This window comes from Colias eurytheme, chromosome 6 (genome assembly GCF_061535395.1).
Source record: "Colias eurytheme isolate Ceu_HAF_F1 chromosome 6, ilColEury1 Martin Lab GWU primary, whole genome shotgun sequence".
NCBI classification, from domain to species: domain Eukaryota; kingdom Metazoa; phylum Arthropoda; class Insecta; order Lepidoptera; family Pieridae; genus Colias; species Colias eurytheme.
In genome coordinates this window covers 3,064,499-3,080,375 of record NC_142985.1, presented here as the reverse complement: position 1 = coordinate 3,080,375, position 15,877 = coordinate 3,064,499, and the positions used below count along the sequence as shown (strand labels likewise).

Sequence of the window (15,877 nt, the reverse complement as noted above, 5' to 3'; positions counted from 1 at the left end):
TGTTTGTTACCTACTCTTTCACGCAAATACTACTGAACCGATTACAGTGTAATTTAGAATACATATTATACAGGGTTACAACTTGGATTAACAAGGAAGGAGGTTTTACCCCGGAAATCCCACGGGAACGGTTATTCTTTGAAAACGCGTGTGAAGCCGCGGGCGGTAGCTAGTATTGTAATAAAGTGAAAATGCCCCATGCACATTCATGATCTCAAACATCATTTCTTTGAAGCATCATAATATTATCAGTCATTTATTATTTTTAACTTACCTAAATATCAAAGGCAAATTTTATTTCGACTTACTCGTTTGATAAAATATTAAATTTTCTATCTAATTACATAAATCTTACGTGTTCACACAATTTATTTATTTCTATTTTATTCCTTTGAAATATTCTTGTTGCAATTTACAAACAAAAAACAATAGATTGCATCTCAGATTTTCAACATTTACATAGTTTTGGAAATCATTGTGTTAAAACAAAATTATTTGACTGGCGTTTTTTGCTAATTAACAGACTAAAGCGCGTCACACACGGTGAAGATACTATAATATTTTATCTTAAGATACTGTTATATTTTATATTACAGTATCTTAACGCATCCGGTATCAGCGTTCGGACCATCATTTTTCTTTTTGTCATTGCGTACTAAGACCCCTGTAGAACCGCCATTTGTGTGACGCGCTTTAGACCTAATATCTTTTGAAAATATAAGAGCTGCAAATAATATAAAAAAATCGGCTTAGATATATTTTAGTTACCTATAAATTGGTAAAACTGTACACGTCGGAGTTTTTACTTTAAAATTATTGATTCAGTTAAAAATAGATTGAAATCTTATTTAATATTAAAATTAACTTCTAAGCTCACCTTTTGTTTGGTCAATCAATTTATATTATACTAGAGGTCCGCCCCGGCTTCGCCCGTGGTACATATTTCGCAATAAAAGGTAGCCTATGTCCTTTCTCGGGTATCAAAATATCTCCATACCAAATTTCATGCAAATTGGTTCAGTAGTTTAGGTGTGATTGAGTAACAGACAGACAGACAGAGTTACTTTCGCATTTATAATATTAGTATAGATTTCCTATGTCTATAAAATAATATAGAACGTTGCGATAACGTTGTGTAATTTAAATAATTAATTTAAATATACTGATATTATAAACAATAGAACAATTATCAAAGCTGCAGATATAGCCAATTAAAAATAATATAACTGCATATACATTAATAAATAATGCATTTCATAGTACACAGTCTTATCTAAATGAACATTTGTATTATATGAATTATGTTCAATCTTAATACATTATGTATTTACAATAATTATGACCCTTCCTTTAACGCTCCGCCACGAATCTTAGTTTTGCGATAAAATCAACGACCGTTATATGGCATAAACAACCTTATTGTATACAGAAAGAGTCTAAAATTAATTCTTCATCGTTGGATATAAGGCCTTGTTCAATGGAGATAAATACCACCGCCCTTTCTTGCAAAAAAGTGCATACAAAACCACATGATAGTTGATTGGTGCATTAGAAAGCCTGTTCCTGTCCATATTATATCGTGAATAAATAAAATATGTAGGTATACACATACAGTACCTATTATGATTTATATTTTAATAATTATCATAGTATAATACCTACTTTGTATACAAAATATAGACCAAGTTGTTTATATTTAAGCTCTTCACAAATAAATAACTTCCATATAAAATAAACTATTTCAGAAATTATCATTCTTCTACTGAAATAATATCAAACAGTGATGAACATAAAGGCACAATGTTATTTAATTTTATCGTTTATAAATTTCACAGGTCCGGATCAATATGTACCGAATAATTACATAATACCAAGTGTTATCTTCAAACAAAGTTTAAAAAGCTTCGTAACTCACAAATAAATAACCAAATCTATACATAATATCATGGTTAGTTAAAAATAGCAATGTCTATAAATATGTCTATAATAGATATTTTTGTTCAAATCTTTAATTAACATTAAGACATTGCTATTTTTGTTAAAATTTTTATTAAAATCAATCGCTACTACTCGCTTTGTATTATAATGTTTGACAGCGTAACATTAAAATAACAAGTCAACATTAATTTCCTGTCCAAAAAGATATATTATAATTGGACAAGCGTTTAATTTACATTGAGATATGAGATATTTCATATTATGCCCAATACATTTTTTCTATAATTTAAAAATAAAAACAAAACAAATAGTAATTTATTATTTCTATTTATAGGTGTTTAAGAAGCATATAATTATGTTGAAGTAAATAAAAAATAGTATATACAGAAACTATTATTAAGTTAATAGGAAATTACTATTTATCACAAGCTGCTAGTAAAGTGATAACCTATTTTTTCTATTAAATACAACATGCGTCATATCCACGCCGGCCCTAAAAGAAAAGATGTACATTTCCTTAAAATCCACGACATTAATGTTTTTGAGTATGCTAATTATTTAGATTAAATTAAATTAAGCTTAAAGTACCAATCACAAAATCCTTCCGAACTTAATTCACGATTTGTACAGTCAGAGTGTTAATTTTAATTAGGTATCTATCAATCGCGTCGCGGAAGAATTCTAACAAATACCCGCGGCCCCATCATTAAAGCGGCTCGACGGAACACAGTGGGGTTTTAGTCGGTAAGAATCCGACATAACCCACGGCTCCTTCCCCGGGGGCCGTGGGTATCTTTGGAAGATTTCCCCACTATAAAAAAAAAAAAAAAAAAAAAAAGGTATCTATCAATCGTGTCTAGGATACGGCTAAACACCGCTAAGCCCACACCGTTTCGGACAACAGATGCCACTGCTATCTAGAAAATCTGATCACGTACCAAATACTATCAACACGGACAGGCGAAAACAAATTTTAGCACAACCACATAAGGTTGAAGGTGTTCTAGCATGCAAAAATAAAGGTTCGCACATAGACGCGACCTTGGCCAGCAGGGAAGCGTGGCATATTAATAACGTCTCACGTATGCAATCACCGTTCAAGAAGACATGAGCAAGGTGGAAGAAAGGGCATGGAATGTCAATTGCGACCAAGGCCGCCAACAAAGTATTACCCGGCCAATTTGTAAAACAACCACCGGCCATCAATTCAGCCGTCGAGCGCGTCCTTCTGTATTCGCTAGCGTTGGAACGTTAATTGCTCATAGTAAATACGGTGATGACTTCTCTTAGATGGTAAATATATATCTGTTTAGGTACAACCGAGGTCGAGATGCTTTTGTGAAATGTCAAGGGTTTTTTCTATCATTAGTTGATGGAGGTATGATTGCAGGTAGATACTGTTTTGTTTTTTAATGGCGTGCCGTTTTTCTCGCTGTATGTTATCATGCTAAATAATTTATTCTAAAACGATAATTGCAGTTTATTTCAGGTTTATATCCAATTCTCCATAGGTATAGTCTGCAGATACACCCTCTGTTGTTTGAAATATAAAGAAAACAAACAGCAAAGTTCTTTAGGATTCTTATGCAAAAAACAATTTGAAAGGAATATTTCAAAGACTGAAAGGTTATCAAGTGGGTCAATAATTTTGACTATTAATTTTAATTTGCGATATCGAAACCTCAAATTGCTTTGATTCAATATAATGAAAAACTTAATATACTCACCTATAAATAAGTTTATGGACAGATAATTAAATATCATAATAATAGTTAAAAAAACAATTCCCATCAAATCTCACAAGGCGCATTTAACGAAATAATTGACTTAATAAAGATCTTATTCCGAGATAATTATACTTTTAAATGAATCTCTGAAAATAATTGAATTACCTACATCGAAAAATGGATTGTGTGTGTATTTTTAATTAAAACCTCATAAGATGTTTTATTACGACCGGATTCAAGCAGTTAGATATTATTGCTTACAGCTTCATTTAAATATGTAGGTACAAGATGTAAGGTCGATCATTAAATTTATATAATTATTATATTGAAGCTAAATTTCTTTATAAAAAATCATTTTCACTTTTATTTATATCTAGGAATAATATCTATTTAGCCTAGATAATAAAATAAACAATTTTTCTATACATTACAATCTCATACAATCCATACTAATATTATAAATGCGAATGTAACTCTGTCTGTCTGTCTGTTACTCAATCACGCCTGAACTACTGAACCAATTTGCATGAAATTTGGTATAGATATATTTTGATACCCGAGAAAGGACATAGGATAGGTTTTATCCTGGAAATCCTACGGGAATGGGTTTTTCTCTGAAAACGCGGGCGAAGCCGCGGGCGGAAAGCTAGTAATAATTATAATCTAACTTTGTTTACAATTTTTCGGTGACATTTATAGGTAACGTAGAATTGCATTGGGTCATGGATGTAGTTCATATATTGATTTTTTATTACTTTTTACGTAACATCCTCGTAACAAAAATAAAGAACAGTTTAAAAGACAATCACATACCTATATCCAGTTGTTTTTGAGGTTTTGCGAGACAAACACACAAAAATTGATTTATATTTATATTATGTCAATCAATCAAAGAGTTAATTTGAATATGTGTCACAAAATACTGTGATATTATACAGATAGATATCTATAATAGGATATGTGATTAAAGTTTAAGCATGCATTCAGTTTTAAAATGCCACAATCTGTTGAACGTGCTATATTGGTTGTTGAGCTGAAATTTTATTATACTTAGTTCAAATTTCTTTTTTCACTTCAACGAGATTGAGCTTTCTTTAAATCATTATTATAGTAGTCTTTTAAAAAAAAGCATATTAAAAAAAGTTTATTCTATAATATTGTTCAATATTATAGAATAGTCGCAAAAAACTATCAACATTTAAACCTAAGCGCAAGGCGTTTAACCAGTTTGCATCAATCAATGTACGTTCCGTCCTTTCTCAGCGCATCCTTACCTCTTGTAACCAGACCTTGGAGTGTCTTTACCAATTTGAGATTATCTTAATGTTCACTTAATTCGCAGGCAGAATCTAAACAATTCTTAATTATCCTGTCGATCAGGCTGATTGCTACGTACATAATACATTCATGATCATATGCAATGTTACAAGGTTAGTTTTGTTATTAATTAAACTTGAGATTGAGAAGATTCGATAAGTTTATATGCTCGTGATTATGACTAGAGTATTTTTTAAATAAATTTAAATATATATTAGTGAATCGTACATTTTTGTTTGGAGATTCGAAATATTTTGATAAGTGACTCTTAAATTGGTAGAAGATAGTGTTGTTAGACAAACATTTGCTGAAACAAAAATCTTGTTTATTTAACATTAAATCTATTGAATATGGCCAAAATACACAAGTATTCTTTTAAATAACATTTGAAAATGAAACTCAAGCAAAAATATTGTATTTTCCTCTCCTAACTTTTATAGGTTAGTGATAAGGACCGATCTCTTCCTTGAGAAAAATCTTGCTCAAGAGAACATTGTCCTTTCACCAACTAGAACATTCTTCATTTCTCTATTAAAAAGCAGAAACAAATACATCATCACACAGAGAACACGATTGATAGTGGCATTCCGACGTTCCTACAATTACGAATCATTACGTCGCTCCATGCACAAGGCCAGCTTCGTGTGAAGTCTTCATGTGACAAGGAAACTAACGTCTATCGAAATTAAATCAAGAGCAAGATAAATCGCATTAAATTTGCATTCAAAAAATGTCTTCTGAATAATTGTTATGGAAAGCTTGAAATAAGCTGCATTAAATAAGGCTGGAGTTAATATTCCTTCTGGTTTACAAATGTTTACAAAATAAATGAATTACACGTCTTTTGTGGTACCTAATAAGAGAAATAAGTATAACTCCTGATAGAGTTTAATATATTTATAATATCCAACTAATAAAGTTATTTCTGTTCGTATAAAGATACATTAAAAAAAAAATGTTGTGTGGTTTTATGAAACCACGGTAAAAGTGAAACTGTTCGAACGGTTCCGAACACTGCTTTGTGTAGCGCATGTCGCGTGACGGTCGGCGGCTGCCGACTAGGGCCTGTAGACAAAGTAACAATTACAAAACGATAACGAAGTTAGAAATCGCAAAAATGTATGGGATTGACATACGCCGCGTTAGATCACGTGGTCTATCTAATGTCAATCCCATACATTTTTGCGATTTCTAACTTCGTTATCGTTTTGTAATTGTTACTTTGTCTAAGGCCCTAGGTATACCTACTCGGCAGCCGCGATACACGCGACATGCGCTACACAGACTAAAAAGTTTGAGACGATGTAATAAAAGTTTCACTTTAAATATTGTAATAAGCTATTAGATATGTGCTTCGTATAAATGTTGGTGCTTTTGCAATTGCAATGCATCGAAACAGACATCAAAATAAATTATGACATTTGCAAAACATTCTAGAAGATCATCTAATTAAATAAACAGAGTGTCTGCTTGAGCTTTCAAAATATAAATAAATAAATAAATATTATAGGACATTATTACACAAATCGATCTAGTCCCACAGTAAGCTCAATTAACCCGCCATTGGTGACCTCATATGTCTGTGAGACCGGGCAGTTAAAGAAACCCAAATATTTTTGTCACCGTTTATCGAATTGCATTGTGATTTCGAGTAGCTGCCTAATTTCGCGCCCCCTACCCTACCCCTACCCCACGACAGCGACGCGGGCGCACGTTACTGAGTTTTGGCCAAAACCCGGTGCGTGAGACCGGCGTCACCAACTAAGTAAGTAAAATGGTTATTGTGTATTTTTTTTATTTTACTTATTTTGATAAAGCTATTGTTGTAATTTATAGTTTAATCATACAATACTATTATTAGTAAGCGTTTTGCTAGATTTGATCGATATTTTACAAGAAATTCCGTGTTTTTTGTTCAAATTGTGAACACTGTTTCAGTATGTCTTACGAAAGTAATCAGTGTCGTCTCGAGGCTCTTTTGCAAGAAGCAGTATCTGATGAGGACAGATTACAAACGTCATCGGAAAGTGAATCTGGAAGTGACTTCGAACCAGATAATTTCGAACCAGATCGCACGTAGTACCAATAACTTGCTCTAGTTGTTTGGCTGTTGAAGATGAGTGATTTTAGTATTGTATATTTTTTTTTTTTGGTCGAAGTATTACCATTTATGTTACTTCATTTTATGTTTTCAGTGTCATAAGACTGACTAAGCCTAATTTTACTGTTAAATAATTAAGATTGATGCTTTATTTTTGAGTTTTAAAAAAACTTTGTTAAAATACTTGACAATTTTAGTTGTTTCAAATATGTTGTCTTATGCTAATAAAAGAGATTTGATTTATTAAATACCTATGTTTTATTGACAATAAAAGATCAAATTTTATATCTATCCCAATGAAAAGTAGCATGAACTGTAAATTACAGATAAACTCGTAGTCAAAAACCCCGGTGCGTGAGACCGGGGTCACCAACGCTGTAAGTCAAATTCACGTCACCAATGGCGGGTTAAGGCTAATATGGAAATGAAAGTACTTAGGTATACATAGATATAATAAAAAAAAACATACTTAAAATTTTAAAGGCTATTTATTCCTAGAACGATGGATCACGTCTGAATGGAGTTTTCAATTGCAGGCCATATTATTAATCTGTGCCCTATTTTTGAGTCATGCAACTGTTTTAGTGTAATCGTACAAACATTATTTGCTATCCATATCCATTTGAACTTTAGCATCTAAAACCACCAACAAAAAACATAATTCCACATCAAAACAAGCAATGAATGAACGGTTTAGCTATTATAGTGTTATCCCATTTCAATTTGCGATTGTTTTTATGTCCGCCATTTTTTATGTTTTCGCACGCACACATACATTAGCGTATCCGCCCTGTACCAAAGGAAGGTCAAAAAGATTTACAGCCTTTTGTGTTATATCTCTAAATACTTGCTAGAATTGTGTACTATTCAATGTATACGTTTTGTAATCGTCAATTGATATAAAGGGCCTTTGGGTGAAGTAATTGAATCGTAGTCAAAGTTTTAGTAAATATTTGGGCTGCATATACCTGGCTATGTACAGAAAAAGTATTAAAATTAAAGATTAAAATATTATGTACAGCACGATAGACAATAATTTATATTGCTCCCATGTCTTGATTAATTTATTAGAGGAAGAAATGACGTAGTTTTACATATTTTTGGATTAGATTTGCTTCTTCTATTGGTTCTTACTATTGAGCGTTTTTCTTTAAAATTAATACAATAATTTAGCAGCATCTATTAACAAAGAACTCTCTGGTCCATCTTAATTAGAAGCATTAATTTCATAACTGGCTCAGTCAATAAATTTTGATCTTCCATTCTAATATTGCAGAACTCTGTTTCTCATGACAAAAATTCATACATTTTGAAAAAAATATATACGCGCTTCGAAAGGCATATATGTTAAAATTGCCAAAGCAATTTAAGTATTCACCATACTTGGAAACACCAATGAGGATATAAACAAAATCTCTATTACCGCAAAAGGGTCAATATGACAATAAATATATACAAAAAGACAATGCATGCCCGACCTTCGTGGATAAGTCAAATTCTTCATAATGCGTGGGCGACCGCAAAAACTATCCTATGACATTGCCGCGCCTTACAGCTACATGGTTCTATGTATATATTGTTTTCAAGGTTGATTTAGGACTTTGTTATTTTATGTGTGAGCTCGAATGTCGGCTGGACAATTGCTTCAGCCCACACTTTTCAAACTTCGTTATTGGCTACACTGCCAGCGGGATAGGCGATAGCATACAGTAATTGATATAAAAAGAACAATAATACAAGCGATAAAGCGACATTGATTCTCTAAATTACAATTTTGACATTTAACAATGTTCATTACATTTTAATAAGAGTAGGAAGAGCAATTTTCTACACGCTTTGAACTTAAAATATGTGCACACTTAATACGATAAGTATCATTCAAGAAGTAGGTAGTCTTATGTCATCCTACAACAATTTAAGTACAATAATTATGTCGACTGAGATACATGAATACAAAAGCATTACCTAAAACAATAACTTGCGTTAAAAATAGTTCTCCTTCTGTATACCAATGATACATATAAAATGATTTACCCATTACGATGAAAATTTTGACGAATACATGTTTGTATCGTGACTTTATTATAAGAAATGTTCATATTTATTCTTGCTTTATTGCTCTAGATAAATTAGATAAATTGCTTGCTCTAGATAAATTGAGACTTAATCTAAACATTGTAACAAACAGAAGATTTATCGCTAAATAACTGTAAATAATCAATATACCTAAACGCTAACACGGAGGCCACAACTATTAAGAGCGTGGGCGAAGAAATTTCGGCAGGTAGTCGTATGTTAATGAAACGCGGATCTTTTGTTTTGATCCACTGTTCTGGTCTGTTGCACTCGATCTCGCTTCTTTTGATATTATGCGCAATTTTTATGTAATTTTGTATTTTATTTAAATGTTAAAATGAAGAAGTATGTTTTATTTTGGTCCGTTTAAAATTTCTGACAGTCGTAAGACTAAGGAAATAAGTCTGTTATCAACCTACATTGCAGAATGCAGTTCTCCAGCAGAGATTGGCTGTCTGACTAGAAATCCTCCTAATCACCGCACAAAGACCTGAAAAATCCTTCTTTTATTGTTTAGACTACTGGCCTAAATATAAAGAATATATGTAGTACTGAATACAACACTACTAGAAGGGACTCGTCTCAAAATTAACCCAATAAAGAAAGCCTAGATTAAGCGAGGCTAAGTCTAAATAAAACATTAAATGGATATGACCCCGGGCGACAGATGCATTAGATCTTTAGAATGAATTTACTACAAATGTAACCTACGTTAAATATTGTTTTTAAATGTTTCCATTAAGCAACTACAATTATTTATAAATGAAGGCAACGATAAGATGTTCATTTAGATTTTAATCAACTACACGTTTAAGTATTCATCATGACCTTCCTCAAAAGACTTCTGACCTATTGGAAAATGAGTGTCAGAAAGGAGTACCTTCCATATAACCGCCTTTTTAAGTTCCTAGTTCCTCGGCGTTTCCTTTATCCCACCCAGAAGCCTTATTTATCCCCCTGAAATATAGGTTTTTCTGGTTCATAGATAGTGGTGATAGCTTGCCATCACGCTACCTATTACCTATTACATAAAAAAAATATTCATTTGTTCTAAATTTGATTTTATAGGAAACGTTATTTATAACACACAATCAACAATGAACTTCGCACTAATAATAATTATACACAATGTTTTTTTGAGTAATGCCTATATACCTATTGCTTAAATTCACACTTCAACTGCTACTAGTACCTTTTACCTCCTAAATTTAAAGCAAGTAACACCACAGGTACCAGCTAGCAAGCAATATATCATTCAATCTAGTTATAAACATTAAATCACGACACAATAAGTGTTCATACAAGCTATATTATTATTTTAAATCTGATATCTTACAAAGCTAGACAACAAGGCGTTACGCATATCTAAATGCTAGTGTTTTTTGCATGTCGATGTAAGGTTGTCTGCCAAACTTTTTGCGTTAGCCGTGAGTCGGTAATAAACTTTTGATATACTTCCCTATAATATGTTGAACTGTCTCTCATATGACTATAAATAGTTTTTTATAGCTGTCTACACTTGAGTGTAATTTAACATTGGCAATTAATGCGGAGATCATATCTACGGCATCGGATCCGCTTAAATGAAAGATAAGTTGTTTGTTTATTTGTAATCGGGACTCTGAAATACTGAAGCATTTTTTTTATAAATGGAAAGCTTCATCATCCCAGATAATGGTAACTATGTAAGAACTTTATACCTAAGTCTCATCAAATTTAATAGTAGTTTATCGCTTTATAAGAGTAAAGTAAATAAGGGTATTGTTTCTTTAATATTTAATTTATAATTAATAACTGCATACTGCATAATTAATAACTGCGTACTGCATATCCATACTAATATTATAAATGCGAAAGTAACTCTGTCTGTCTGTCTGTTACTCGATCACGCCTAAACTACTGAACCAATTTGCATGAAATTTGGTATGTAGATATTTTGATACCTGAGAAAGGACATAGGCTACCTTTTATTGCGAAATATGTACCACGGGCGAAGCCGGGGCGGACCACTAGTATCTAATAATTCTTCTCGAGGCTTTGCTGCTGCTGTCTGTAGTCTGCTGAATCCATATTTTCACATACCATCCATATTTAATCTGTATACCTACCAAACATATCTAAATCAGCTAACTAGTTTTACGTGAACATGCATAAATTTTTGCAATTAATTCAACCTATTTTGTTCTCTATTTATACATGATAAATATCCCTAGAAAATCTTTACTTAAAACAGCCTTTGAAATATCCGAGATGTACAATATTTGATGTTCTCAATCAACCGCTTGCATGGTAACAAAGCCTCGAAAGATTACGCCACAAACACCTTCTGTTCTGCAGTTAGGCCCTCTGTGGTAACTGAGTAACGTCCCACTTCAGTCAAGGTTCTAAAGCAATCTCCGTACCCATAATGATCCAAGAAATAAATTTCCCTCAACGAAAACCAGGAGCTATGCCCTACAGAATAAAGTAAGTAATGGCGAAGCGTGTAAAACTAGATGATGCTTTTTCACTTCCCTACCAAGGTCCTAACGTGAGGCAGTGCACACATTTCACTAATTCACAACGTTGTATGTGCATTTAATTGTGCATGCAATTTTGATTCTTATGAATGGGTGGTACGATACAATTTTAATAAAGCATCTATGTATGTTTCAGATTTCGGACTGTATCATAAAGGAGCGATAGTATTGTAATGTTACACGGCAGTACGTGTACTAGCGAATGTCACGTACCTCTGATTATACGTACTCTTGAATTTTTATTGTATTCTGGTATTTCAATCGACATTGAACTTCAAATGTATGACGTTAGAATTGAAAATGAAATGGGTATGGATGGTAACATTATAGTATTATTTGCAGTAGAAGCCGCAGGGCAGGTCGTAGATAAGGTATCATTAAGATTAATGGCAGTGTGGGTAGTTGCAGACTGCAAATATTGGTGTAGCAATCTGTAAACAAAAACTTTGGTAATAAAAATTCATTAGACGGAAAAATAAAATAATAAAAAGAAATTATAATTTTTAACATACAAACTGCTGAGTAACAGAAATTATAGTCAGAGGTCATAAAACAATCAATGAAAATATAAAATAAATACTAATTAATCAAATTATATTAAGAAAACATTATCTCCCAAATAGTGCACACAAAAATTCAATTCATCCATACTAATATTATAAATGCGAAAGTAACTCTGTCTGTCTGTTACTCAATCACGCCTAAACTACTGAATCAATTTGCATGAAATTTGGTATAGAGATATTTTGATACCCGAGAAAGGACATAGGATAGGTTTTATCCCGGAAATCCTACGGGAACCGGTTTTTCTTTGAAAACGCGGGCGAAGCCGCGGGCGGAAAGCTAGTAAGATATAAATAACAAATTATAATTATTCTAATACAAGGAAGGAGGATTAAATATTTCTATGACATGTGGTCTAGACGGTTCAAAATGAATGCATTCTGCATCTCATTGGCCATTGCATAAAGGAAAATAAAATATAACATCGAAAAATATTATACTCATTTATCTTCACAGTATTTTTCGACCTCAATGACCTACAGCGTATATCTAGTATATATGATGGCGCTAGTCCTTCAGAAAAATTGCAAATTTAACCAGATGATGGCATCATAAGTACACATTTTCTTTATACATACTTACAAAGCTGAAAAGTTATTTCGAACCAACGAATCTAAGAAACTATTAGTTCAAGATCAATGTTTATGTTTGTGTTGGATAGTCTCTTTAAGCTTTGCATAATATCACAGTATTACAATATTATTGTTATACTGTGATAATATGCCACAAAATATCATTCTACGTCCATTACGTCTGCAACATCAATGACAATTTTGGCAAAATGGACAAAATATTCCCTTTGAGAGCAAACGAAGATTCATACCTCATCTACCTACATAGAAGAACATAGAATTATTAATATAAACAGAGACAGAAATAGGTTTCAAAAGTACCCAATTCTTATGAAACTACACAGTACCCAGCAGAACTAATAGAACTACGTACGGTACTGACCTGCTGCTTTACCAATGAAATGTCCACCATTTAAATCCTAATTACAGATCATTTCTATCTCTGCATCCTTCAGATATTACCTACAAAGTACAATGGTCGTAAATTGTAAATGCACTGCCAAACATTTAAACCTATCACGCAACATGTTGCTAGATTCTGTTCATCCGACCTTTAGATGTATGAAACATAGATAATTGAACAATAGACACGGCATTCATTAATTTTGCCCCGTTCACTTTTGCCGCGCTTTTTTTGGTGTAGCGTCCTCGACCGCATCCGCCTTGCTTCTATCATTAGGTTTTATCGAAAAAAATGTTTATCTCAAATGTTTTGATTGTGGACTCGTCTGGTTTGGTTATATTTTTGCATTGGCTGTTATATATAACATTGCATATTATATTATTCATATTTCTTGATAAAGATAGAGGTGTTACTCCCAATTTATGTTCTCAAACTTCTCGAAATAGTATATCAGTAGTATTGAGTATTTTTTATTTATTTAGTATCTTAAAAAGGGTTTCTTTAGCTTGAACATCAAATGTGTTTACATTTCTTCAACTACTGCGAGAAACCCATAGACCAGCATTCACTTAATACCATTTAAAGGCCTAAAGAATATCTGTGCTATACGTAATTGAAATTACTCATGAAATAAAATAAAACACTCAAACTTCTTTAACATTACCTCACTTTAAAACGAGCAAATTTTTTTTTAAATTCCTACTGCAATGAAAATGTGTAATGTATTCCGGTTTGTAAACGACCTTCTTCACTAAACGCATATAGGTACTTCCATTGTACTTGCTTTATCATCGTTCATCTTTCTAAAGTATAATTATCCTCAAGATTGCTATCATTTCCGCACATAATTTCATTTTATTATTTCCTTTCAATTATTTTGCATACCTTCCTACAAGCAATTAGATTTATTAACTTATTACGGGTAATTATAATGAGAAATTTGCTATTGCCTTTTTATGGCTCATTCAGATTTTTTAGCATCTCTTATTTTCCTCAATTTGTCAATAAACAGTCAATAAAAAAACCTTAATCAATACCATACCTAATCGGTCCATGTTCCCATTAAAGTAATATAGGCCCTTAGGTACCTTGTCCACCATTCTGCCCAGGCTATATAGTGCATAGCACACTTCTCATATCAGCTGTAAATGTTTCTTCTTGTCTCTTTGATTGATATTTCTTGTCGCCAACATTTAAAGTCCTACAACGAAACGCATAAAACCAAATTATGCAAATCTTTTAAAAGCAAATCATCGAGTTTGTCATTTGGACAAAGCCGAAAAAAACGTACACATTGAAAGCAAAAGTGATGGCCAAAACAAATTCAGAGAACACAAATGATTGTAACAAAGGGAAGTTTTGTTCCAATAATTATTGATGCTGTAAATTCCCTATTCAGCTGTACCTTGTTTGCATCATAAAAATTAGATTTGCCAAACATTGTTTGGACACATGCTTCCTTGTCCTTTTTGGCGTCATTTCGTTGAACTTATTTACATACGAAGGGTCCGTCTGTTGTCACTTTTACTAAAAAGGTGGGACAAACGCTCATAAACGATATTCTTGCCCCAATAAACGGATCGTAAAGTTTGTTTGCTTGTCGATGCCTTTGTATTGTGTTATTTGGTTTTTAAATATGAATTGTTCGTTAAATTAGTAAAGGGTACCGACGGATTGATTTTGAGCGGCGTTATTTTATATTTACTAGAATTGACAATTTCGTTTACAGTTTTTTATGTACTTTGTTTTCCAACAATGAATCTTTCAATCGAAACTATTTAGGATTTTAAGACAAGAGTTTTTATAATGAGACAAAAACAATCACTTATTTTTTAAATAATAACTTTAATTCGTAAATCAGTCTATAAAAATGGAAACCTTAATAAGTACCTAATAACTAGGTTCGTAAACATTTAAAAATTGAAATTAGACCACTTCATACATTTGATGATTAAGATCTTAAAATCCTAACTAATACATAATTATTAACACACCGTATAAACCGTAGACCTACCACAAATGTGACATGACTGCAAATAATAAAAAAAAATCTCCTACTATATTTATAATTTCTCACAGACCGTACCAACCTTACACCACATGACATAACACACAGTATAAAAAAACAATTCTTTATTTTTTCAGACAACAAACACCGCCCAAAGAAAACAAAAGTATACCTGCACCAGGAACAAAAGCCTGTCATTGCATAATTACCGAAGACGATCCATAGAAATGTGAAAGTGAATGAGACCAATAAATTTTATGTTTTTGCTACCTATTTGCTTGTTTCTTTGATCCCGATTGAACAATGCATTTCAGTTGAAAACTTTCGCTTGTTCATTACAATTACAATGTTCTAAGTTTGCAGTTTGCACAAAACAATTGCTCTATTTTTTATTGTTTATAAATTTGCTACCTTTTCTTGCTACCTTTCTCCTACATACCGCTCTGCGTTACTTTCAATTTCTACCAGTTTTATTGTTAGGTCATTTTACTTTTACAGCTATGAAGATGTGAATAATAAAACTACATATTTAATTTTAATGCATATTATCTCAATTACATTTATAATGTTTTTTATATTATTAACAATTTTTTTTAAATAACGCTCTAACTGTTGTTATGTCACGTTTAACACCACAGTATAAATAAATTAA

At 32.1% G+C, this 15,877-nt stretch overlaps 1 long non-coding RNA gene across 1 annotated transcript in view; it reads left to right on the top strand.

Annotated features, from left to right (window-relative positions):
• Positions 1–15,496, top strand: part of LOC149907526 (uncharacterized) — a 45,978-nt gene extending 30,482 nt beyond the window's left edge. The window contains exon 3 of the long non-coding RNA XR_016456837.1: positions 15,363–15,496. This is a non-coding gene — a long non-coding RNA (uncharacterized LOC149907526). The remainder of the gene's footprint in view (positions 1–15,362) is intronic.
• Positions 15,497–15,877: the final 381 nt, after the last annotated feature.